This window comes from Danio aesculapii, chromosome 5 (genome assembly GCF_903798145.1).
Source record: "Danio aesculapii chromosome 5, fDanAes4.1, whole genome shotgun sequence".
Classification (NCBI taxonomy): Eukaryota; Metazoa; Chordata; class Actinopteri; order Cypriniformes; family Danionidae; genus Danio; species Danio aesculapii.
In genome coordinates this window covers 44,315,740-44,325,028 of record NC_079439.1, presented here as the reverse complement: position 1 = coordinate 44,325,028, position 9,289 = coordinate 44,315,740, and the positions used below count along the sequence as shown (strand labels likewise).

The 9,289-nt window shown below is 35.4% G+C and overlaps 1 long non-coding RNA gene across 1 annotated transcript; it reads left to right on the top strand.

Moving 5' to 3' along the window:
• The first annotated feature begins 6,758 nt into the window (after window positions 1-6,758).
• On the top strand, window positions 6,759-9,072 carry LOC130228946 (uncharacterized). Its single transcript, XR_008837819.1, has 3 exons — window positions 6,759-6,807; window positions 8,772-8,866; window positions 9,038-9,072. It is a non-coding gene; the product is annotated as an uncharacterized LOC130228946 (long non-coding RNA).
• Window positions 9,073-9,289: the final 217 nt, after the last annotated feature.

Sequence of the window (9,289 nt, the reverse complement as noted above, 5' to 3'; positions counted from 1 at the left end):
AGGGACTAAGCCGAAAAGAAAATGAATGAATGAATAATACTTAAATTCAATTCCCTTATTATTGATAAAGTAATTTTTGTACAGACTTTCTCTGCTTTTTTGTATTTACTGTGACTCTTTTGTTGTTATTGCAATAATAAAATTAATAAATAAATAATTGATCACGCCATATGATCTGTCACGACTGCAGCAAACTATTACCCGTATGCAGACAGTTAAAATAAAGTATAATAAAGTGGTCTATTGATTATTTGCTGGCACAAATGTTTGAGCATTTCAGTGACTTTTCCACATGCAACATATTGTAGAATCGTTAATGACGATATTACCGTTTACAAACTACAGTGGCACCACCAGTATTTTGGAGCAATAGTATTGTGGTGTCACCGTAGTACCAGTAAAACGTGCAACCCTAATCTGTAATTAACTGTTTCATATTTTGATGCACTTTAGGAGGCAGAAAAAGAAAAGTCAAAGAAGCTTTTCAGGATGATGAAGATCAGGAGGACTTGATGCCAGCAAAACGCTGTAAACCAACACAGTTCCCTGATGAAAGTGATGAACCCAGCACCAGCTCAGGTCAGTTTACTAACACAAAAACACACTTTTCTACAGCTTTGTTAAAGAGATATACTTCACCCAAACATGAAAATTCTGTCTCATTCTGTTTGTGGGAGTGGAGATTGACGGGTTCTTATTATAAAATAAATAAATAAATAAATAATCACTTATGGAGCACATAACTGACACGCAGAAAAACATATCTGGTAAAGGTTGGTATAACAATAGGCTATATACCAACTTAAGCGGTGAAAACCAGTGATTCGATGTGAAATCAGACATTGAGGAACCCCCATATAGTCAAAATGACATGATCCTCATTTCATAATTTACCTCTGCAAATATTGACTGAGACATTGGTAGTTGCGAAGCTTCGACTATTCGGGGTCACCCTATAGCGAGTAGTAATGAATGAAGGAAGATTACCAAAAAAAGCGATAATCTGTAATTACTCTTCCATATTTTGATCCATTTTAGGAGGCAGAGGCAGAAAAAGAAAGGTCGAGGAAGCTTTTGAGCATGATGAAGATCAGGAGGACTTGATGTCGGCAACATGCCGTGAACCAACACAGTTCCCTGATGAAAGTGATGAAGCCAGCACCAGCTCAGGTCAGTTTACTGTGACAGGACCCTTCATTTCTCTAATTCTACTATGATACATTTGGTGATTAAAATACAGTTTGTTAAGTTGAGCATTATCACATGACTGTCGTTGCTGATTGTGATTCAGAAAGAGTGCTATGGGTAATAAACAAAAGCCATCCCTCACAAAAATATCCTGTGGTTTTCCATATGATAAGACAGAAGAAGAGTTGTATGTATTATTCTTGTAATGTTCTTGTATTAATGAACGATTTAACTTTCATATTGTTATAATATTTACCACAATATTTAGTTTACTGTAATATTCTCCAGGTAAAATGTGGTATTAATTTCACATTTTTTAATATTTACCGCAGGATTTTCTTGTACTTTATGCAAAATTCCTGTAATGTTCTTGTGGTAATGAGTTGATATCGCCACATGAAAACAACAGAAAAATCACATGCATAATTCTAAATTCTTGTAATACTCTACTACAGAAAGTGCTGTGGTGATCCTGTCATATTTTGCTCAGCTTATTTGTTCAGTGGTAAATTTGTTTTATTCAGCAGGACAGCAGGATTATCAAAGCCCATTTTTGTAAAGGATATGACATGGATAGAAGTGTAAAATTGGGTTAATGCGGCCGTTTGATGACACAAATATGTAAACTGCATAGAAACAACCACAGTGTCTTAAAAATCCTTTTGTTTGAGGAAACTGTCACAGATTATAATCACTTGTCAATTGATTTTAAAGAAAATGTTAATAAAATATAGAATATCAAATCTATTTACATTATGAAAGTTGAATAAAAAGTTTATTGTATGTAATCCACTTCAGGAGGCAGCGGCAAAAAAAGAAAAATCGAGGAAGTTTTTGAGGATGATGAAGATCAGGAGGACTTGATGCCAGCAAAACGCTGTAAACCAACACAGTTCCCTGATGAAAGTGATGAACCTAGCACCAGCTCAGGTCAGTTTACTACCACAAGAACACACTTTTCTACAGCTTTGTTAAAGAGATATACTTCAACAAAACATGAAAATTCTGTCATCATTTACTGACCCTTTACTTGTTTCAATCCTTTATGATTTTCCTTTTTTCTGTCAAACAAAAAAGACGATGATTTGAAGAAAGCTGGAAACCTGTCATCATTGAATTCAATAGTATTTGTTTTCCTGCTATGGAAGTCAATGGTTAGAGGTTTTCAGCTTTCTTCAGAAAATCTTCTTTTGGGTTCACCAGAAAAATAAAACTCATAAAGGTTTGTTACCACTTGAGGGGACTAAATTGTGAGTAAAATCCTTGTTTTGGGTGAACTTTCTCTTTAATTTGGTGCTTAACTTTCTGCATTGTAAGGTTGAAAGTGAAGTATTTTTAATCAATTAACCAATTACTAAATCAAAGGAAAATAGTAAATTAAATTACAAGCTGTAGGAGTGTTCCTGAATGAGGATTTACATAGTCGAATCTAAATGTACAAATTCTGTATTCGACTGATAGTCAAATCATATGGTTTGGGGCTGGGTTGGGGAGGGCTTGTGTTTGTGGGAGTGGAGATTGGTGGGGGTCTGATAATAAAATAAATAAATAAATAAATAATCACATATGGAACATATAACTGACACGCAGAACAACATATCTGGTAAAGGTTGGTATAACAATAGGCTATATACCATCTTAAGGGGTGAAAACCAGTGATTCGATGTGAAATCAGACATTGAGGAACCTCCATATAGCCAACATGGCATGATCCTCATTTCATAATTTACCTCTGCAAATATTGACTGAGACATTGGTAGTTGCGAAGCTTCGACTATTCGGGGTCACCCTATAGCGAGTAGTAATGAATGAAGGTTACCAAAATAAGTGATAATCTGTAATTAACTCTTCCATATTTTGATTCATTTTAGGAGGCAGAGGCAGAAAAAGAAAGGTCGAGGAAGCTTTTGAGCATGATGAAGATCTGGAGGACTTGATGTCGGCAACTAGCCGTGAACCAACACAGTTCCCTGATGAAAGTGATGAACCCAGCACCAGCTCAGGTCAGTTTACTGTGACAGGACCCTTCATTTCTCTAATTCTACTATGATAAATTTGGTCCTTAAAATACAGTTTGTTAAGTTGAGCATTATCACATGACTGTCGTTGCTGATTGTGATTCAGAAAGAGTGCTATGGGTAATAAACAAAAGCCATCCCTCACAAAAATATCCTGTGGTTTTCCATATGATAAGACAGAAGAAGAGTTGTATGTATTATTCTTGTAATGTTTTTGAACTAATGAACGATGTAACTTTCATATTTTAGTAATATTTACCACAATATTTAGTTTACTGTAATATTCTCCAGGTAAAATGTGGTATTAATTTCACATTTTTTAATATTTACCACAGGATTTTCTTGTACTTTATGCAATATTCCTGTAAGGTTCTTGTGGTAATGAGTTGATATCGCCACATGAAAACAACAGAAAAATCACATGCATAATTCTAAATTCTTGTAATACTCTACTACAGAAAGTGCTGTGGTGATCCTGTCATATTTTGCTCAGCTTATTTGTTCTGTGGTAAATTTGTTTTATTCAGCAGGACAGCAGGATTATCAAAGCCCATTTTTTGTAAAGGATATGACATGGATAGAAGTGTAAAATTGGGTTAATGCGGCCGTTTGATGACACAAATATGTAAACTGCATAGAAACAACCACAGTGTCTTAAAAATCCTTTTGTTTGAGGAAACTGTCACAGATTATAATCACTTGTCAATTGATTTTAAAGAAAATGTTAATAAAATATAGAATATCAAATCTATTTACATTATGAAAGTTGAATAAAAAGTTTATTGTATGTAATCCACTTCAGGAGGCAGCGGCAAAAAAAGAAAAATCGAGGAAGTTTTTGAGGATGATGAAGATCAGGAGGACTTGATGCCAGCAAAACGCTGTAAACCAACACAGTTCCCTGATGAAAGTGATGAACCTAGCACCAGCTCAGGTCAGTTTACTACCACAAGAACACACTTTTCTACAGCTTTGTTAAAGAGATATACTTCAACAAAACATGAAAATTCTGTCATCATTTACTGACCCTTTACTTGTTTCAATCCTTTATGATTTTCCTTTTTTCTGTCAAACAAAAAAGACGATGATTTGAAGAAAGCTGGAAACCTGTCATCATTGAATTCAATAGTATTTGTTTTCCTGCTATGGAAGTCAATGGTTAGAGGTTTTCAGCTTTCTTCAGAATATCTTCTTTTGGGTTCACCAGAAAAATTAAACTCATAAGGGTTTGTTACCACTTGAGGGGACTAAATTGTAAGTAAAATCCTTGTTTTGGGTGAACTTTCTCTTTAATTTGGTGCTTAACTTTCTGCATTGTAAGGTTGGAAGTGAAGTATTTTTAATCAATTAACCAATTACCAAATCAAAGGAAAATAGTAAATTAAATTACAAGCTGTAGGAGTGTTCCTGAATGAGGATTTACATTGTCGAATCTAAATGTACAAATTCTGTATTCGACTGATAGTCAAATCATATGGTTTGGGGCCGGGTTGGGGAGGGCTGGTGTTTGTGGGAGTGGAGATTGGTGGGGGTCTGATAATAAAATAAATAAATAAATAATCACATATGGAACATATAACTGACACGCAGAACAACATATCTGGTAAAGGTTGGTAAAACAGCAGGCTATATACCAACTTAAGGGGTGAAAACCAGTGATTCGATGTGAAATCAGACATTGAGGAACCTCCATATAGCCAAAATGACATGATCCTCTTTTCATAATTTACCTCTGCAAATATTCGACTGAGAGATTGGTAGTTGTGAAGCTTCGTCTATTCAGGGTTACCCTATAGCGAGTAGTAATAATTGAAGGTTACCAAAATAAGTGATAATCCGTAATTAACTCTTCCTTATTTTGATCCATTTTAGGAGGCAGAGGCAGAAAAAGAAAGGTCGAGGAAGCTTTTGAGCATGATGAAGATCAGGAGGACTTGATGTCGGCAACATGCCGTGAACCAACACAGTTCCCTGATGAAAGTGATGAAGCCAGCACCAGCTCAGGTCAGTTTACTGTGACAGGACCCTTCATTTCTCTAATTCTACTATGATAAATTTGGTCCTTAAAATACAGTTTGTTAAGCTGAGCATTATCACATGACTGTCGTTGCTGATTGTGATTCAGAAAGAGTGCTATGGGTAATAAACAAAAGCCATCCCTCACAAAAATATCCTGTGGTTTTCTAAATGATAAGACAGAAGAAGAGTTGTATGTATTATTCTTGTAATTTTCTTGTATTAATGAACGATGTAACTTTCATATTTTTATATTTACCACAATATTTAGTTTACTGTAATATTCTCCAGGTAAAATGTGGTATTAATTTCACATTTTTGTAGTATTTACCACAGGATTTTCTTGTACTTTATGCAATATTCCTGTAATGTTCTTGTGGTAATGAGTTGATATCGCCAGAAAACAGAAAAATCAGATGCATAATTCAAAATTCTTGTAATACTCTACTACAGAAAGTGCTGTGGTGATCCTGTCATATTTTGCTCAGCTTATTTGTTCTGTGGTAAATTTGTTTTATTCAGCAGGACAGCAGGATTATTAAAGCCCATTTTTGTAAAGGATATGACATGGATAGAAGTGTAAAATTGGGTTAATGCGGCCGTTTGATGACACAAATATGTAAACTGCATAGAAACAACCAATGTCTTAAAAATCCTTTTGTTTGAGGAAACTGTCACAGATTATAATCACTTGTTAAAATTAAATAAAATATAGAATATAAAATCTATTTATATTATAAAAATGATTAAAATGTTTATAAATCTAATCCACTTTAGTTGAAGAAGCTTTTCAGGAGGATGAAGAGCAGGAGGACTTGATGCCGGCAACAAGCAGTGAGCCCTCACAGGTCCCTGATGAAAGTGATGAACCCGGCCCCAGCTCAGGTCAGTTTACTGAGACAAAAACACAGTAGGTGCGTTTACATGGAGCCTTTAAATCAGTTTAAAAGTTTAATCTGAATGAAAAATGCTCCATATAAAACTCCAGTGGAATGAACATGGTCAAACCGAATGAAACTGTAATCGGTTTGAGAGGGGTGGTGTAAACATTGCCGCATTTGAGTTTTGTTTGTATTGTTTGATACTTTCAGGAAGCACATATAATTAAAAGTTCAGTTCATATATCTGACTGTTTTTGTTGTATTTAGTTTTGTATTAAATAACAAAATTGTTTCATGTGAATAATATTAAAAACTGTGTGTATCGAATGCTTCGTGATGTAGAATTAGATCAAATCTAACCAAACCATGAGGACAGTGAATGTTTACAGCCCTATTAAATAATGTTTGTAGCTCAATGTGTGCTTAAGTCATGTAAGTGGAAGTGTGTGGAGTCAGGGGTGAACAAGGTTCAAGGAATGTTTGTTGAAGAATGGACGCGCTGCAATGGTGTAATAAAAACAAGCTAAAGCTATAAATTATGGGTCCTGTTCCTCTCACAATAATAAACCTTTGTTCATTTTAATCCACTTAAGGAAGCAGAGAAGGAAATGCGGAGCAAGATTTTCTAGATGATGAAGATGATAAAGAGGACGATGTTTCTTCCAACTGCGACTCAGAAGTTAGTACAACAGACACCAGCCCAGGTCAGTCTTCTATCACAAGACCTCACGTTTCTTCTGTAATTCCTGTAACATGGTATCATGTTTCTCCTGAAAAATCTCTGGTAAATTCTGGATCATTTTTATTAGAGGTGGGCAGAGCGAGGATTCATGAAACACTGAAATCCAAATCACCACCAAATCTATTAGTCTGAACCCACTTTGACAGAGAAACAGTTAAGCAAATTGAGGAATTATAATATGTTGTGTAAACCGTTCATTCCATCAAGTGATGGAGAGTGGATAATGTTCATGTCTGGAATGCAGTTGTCATGAGTTTGAATCCAGGGCAAAGCATGTAATAAACATTTAAAATATGTGTCTTTATAGTTCTGTTCTTGTAATGTGTTCGCTCTGACATCTGAATAAACTCTTTGTAAAGAAATGCAAAGTTTAAGAGAAAGAGTAGGAAGGTCCACAAGCCAGGATTCAGAGCATCTGCAATGTGCTGTAGTTGCGGTACATGTTGGCGCACTGCCCACTAGGCTATGTGTGATTGTGTGGTTTTTCAGACCCTGTCAATCAAACGCAGATTCAGAAGGGATGTCAAGTCTCTGATCACCGAGTGAATGTGACATGTGTGTTTTAAATCAGTGTTTGAGTAGTGCTGAGCAAAGGTTAATCGCGATTAATCACATCCAAAGTAAAAGTTTGTTTTGACATAATATATATGTGTGTGTATTATATATACAGTACAGTGTTGGGGGTAATGCGTTATTAATAACCTGAGTTACCTAATAATCTTACTTTTCTAAGTAATGAGTAAAGTAACGCATTACTCAAAAAATAAAGTAATAATGTTTGAGATACTTTTTATGTAATGTAATGTAATGCGAGTAACTTTTTAGTTTAATTAATTCATTTTTCAAAATAAATTGCTGAATTAAAATTAAAGTTGAATCCCGCACTCAGTGAGAGAATAGTTTCCCTGCAGAAACAGTCAGAAACCAAGATGGCAGAGCTTTAATTTTCTTTGATGGAAATATTCTCATTAATCTCAACACATGGAAGAAAAGGAAAAGCGGATTATAGTCTCAGTGCTCATTTAACTTCACTTATAAGACAAAAAGTACAGAAGCATCAGACACATTGCTTTTAACATTCATTCATCTGTAAATACGGCATGTACTGTATAGCTCTGAGGTCAGGAAGTTCTCAGAAGATAACATTAATTCTACATTATTAGTTTTTGGTGTGTTTTTAAGGTAAATGAAGGTTATACCGTGTGTTGTTAAATGCAGAGCTCCTCTATTTAAAAAAAAAACGGTAAAAGAAATCAAGGCAGGTCAGAAAAAGTAACTTAAAAGTAACGCAACGCATTAATTAACATAAAAAGAAGTGGGTAATGCAAGGTCGACGCGGTGGCCAGTGTGTAACACGTTAGCCTCAAAGCAGGAAGGTTGCTTGTTCAAGCCTCGGCTGAGTCAGTTGGCATTTCTGTGTGGAGTTTGCATGTTCTCCCCATGTTCATTTGGGTTTCTTCCGGGTGCTTCGTTTTCCCCCACAGTCCTAAGACATACAGGTGCATTGGGTAAGCTAAATTGGCCATAGTGTATGTGTGGGCTTGTATGTGTATGGATGTTCCCCAGTGATGGGTTGCGGCTGGAAGGGCATCCGCTGCGTAAAACAGATGCTGGAATAGTTGGTGGTTCATTCCACTATGGCGACCCCGGATTAATAAAGGGACTGAGCCGAAAAGAAAATGAATGAATGAATAATGCAACTAGTTACTTTTTGTGCATTATCTCAGTATTGCAATGCATTACTTTCTAAAGTAACTTTTCCCAACACTGTATAAATATATATGCACAGTGGGGACAGACACTATTCAGACCCCTTTAATTTTCTACGCTTTGTTAAATTTCAACAGTTTGTTATAATCATTTAGGTCTTTTTTTCCTCATTAATGTACACACATGTTGACAGAAAAACATTTTGTTTGTTTTCAGGATCTCCTCTTGACAAATACGAGCTTGGAAGAAAGCTGGGAAAGGGACACACTGGCACTGTCTACTTGGCAACACGCAAATCTGATGGAAAAAAGGTAAGTCACTTTTGCTGTACATGTTGTTTACTTAATCTTTCTTCTTGTAAAAGGAGTGGTGTGTATGTGAACGCATGTCCATGTTGTATTATACACATGTATTATTGGATTTATTATGATCTGTTTTTCATTGCTTTGGGAAAAAGTATTAATATTTTGTTGCTTTTGCAGGTTGCCCTGAAATTCGTTCTTGATTCTGACATTCCCGCATGGCGGATTGTAAGTAAACACAACACAATGAATATACGTGTTAAATCTTTGCTGTAGGAATCTATATTATACACATTATATTATAGTTATAATTATGCAGTTACATTATACAGTACACATACTCTAACCTTTTTCTGATGTTTTTCTCTAGTCTGGACATTCCTATTATGCGCCTTTGGAAGCTAAAATACTTCTTGACCTGAAGACGCCTCC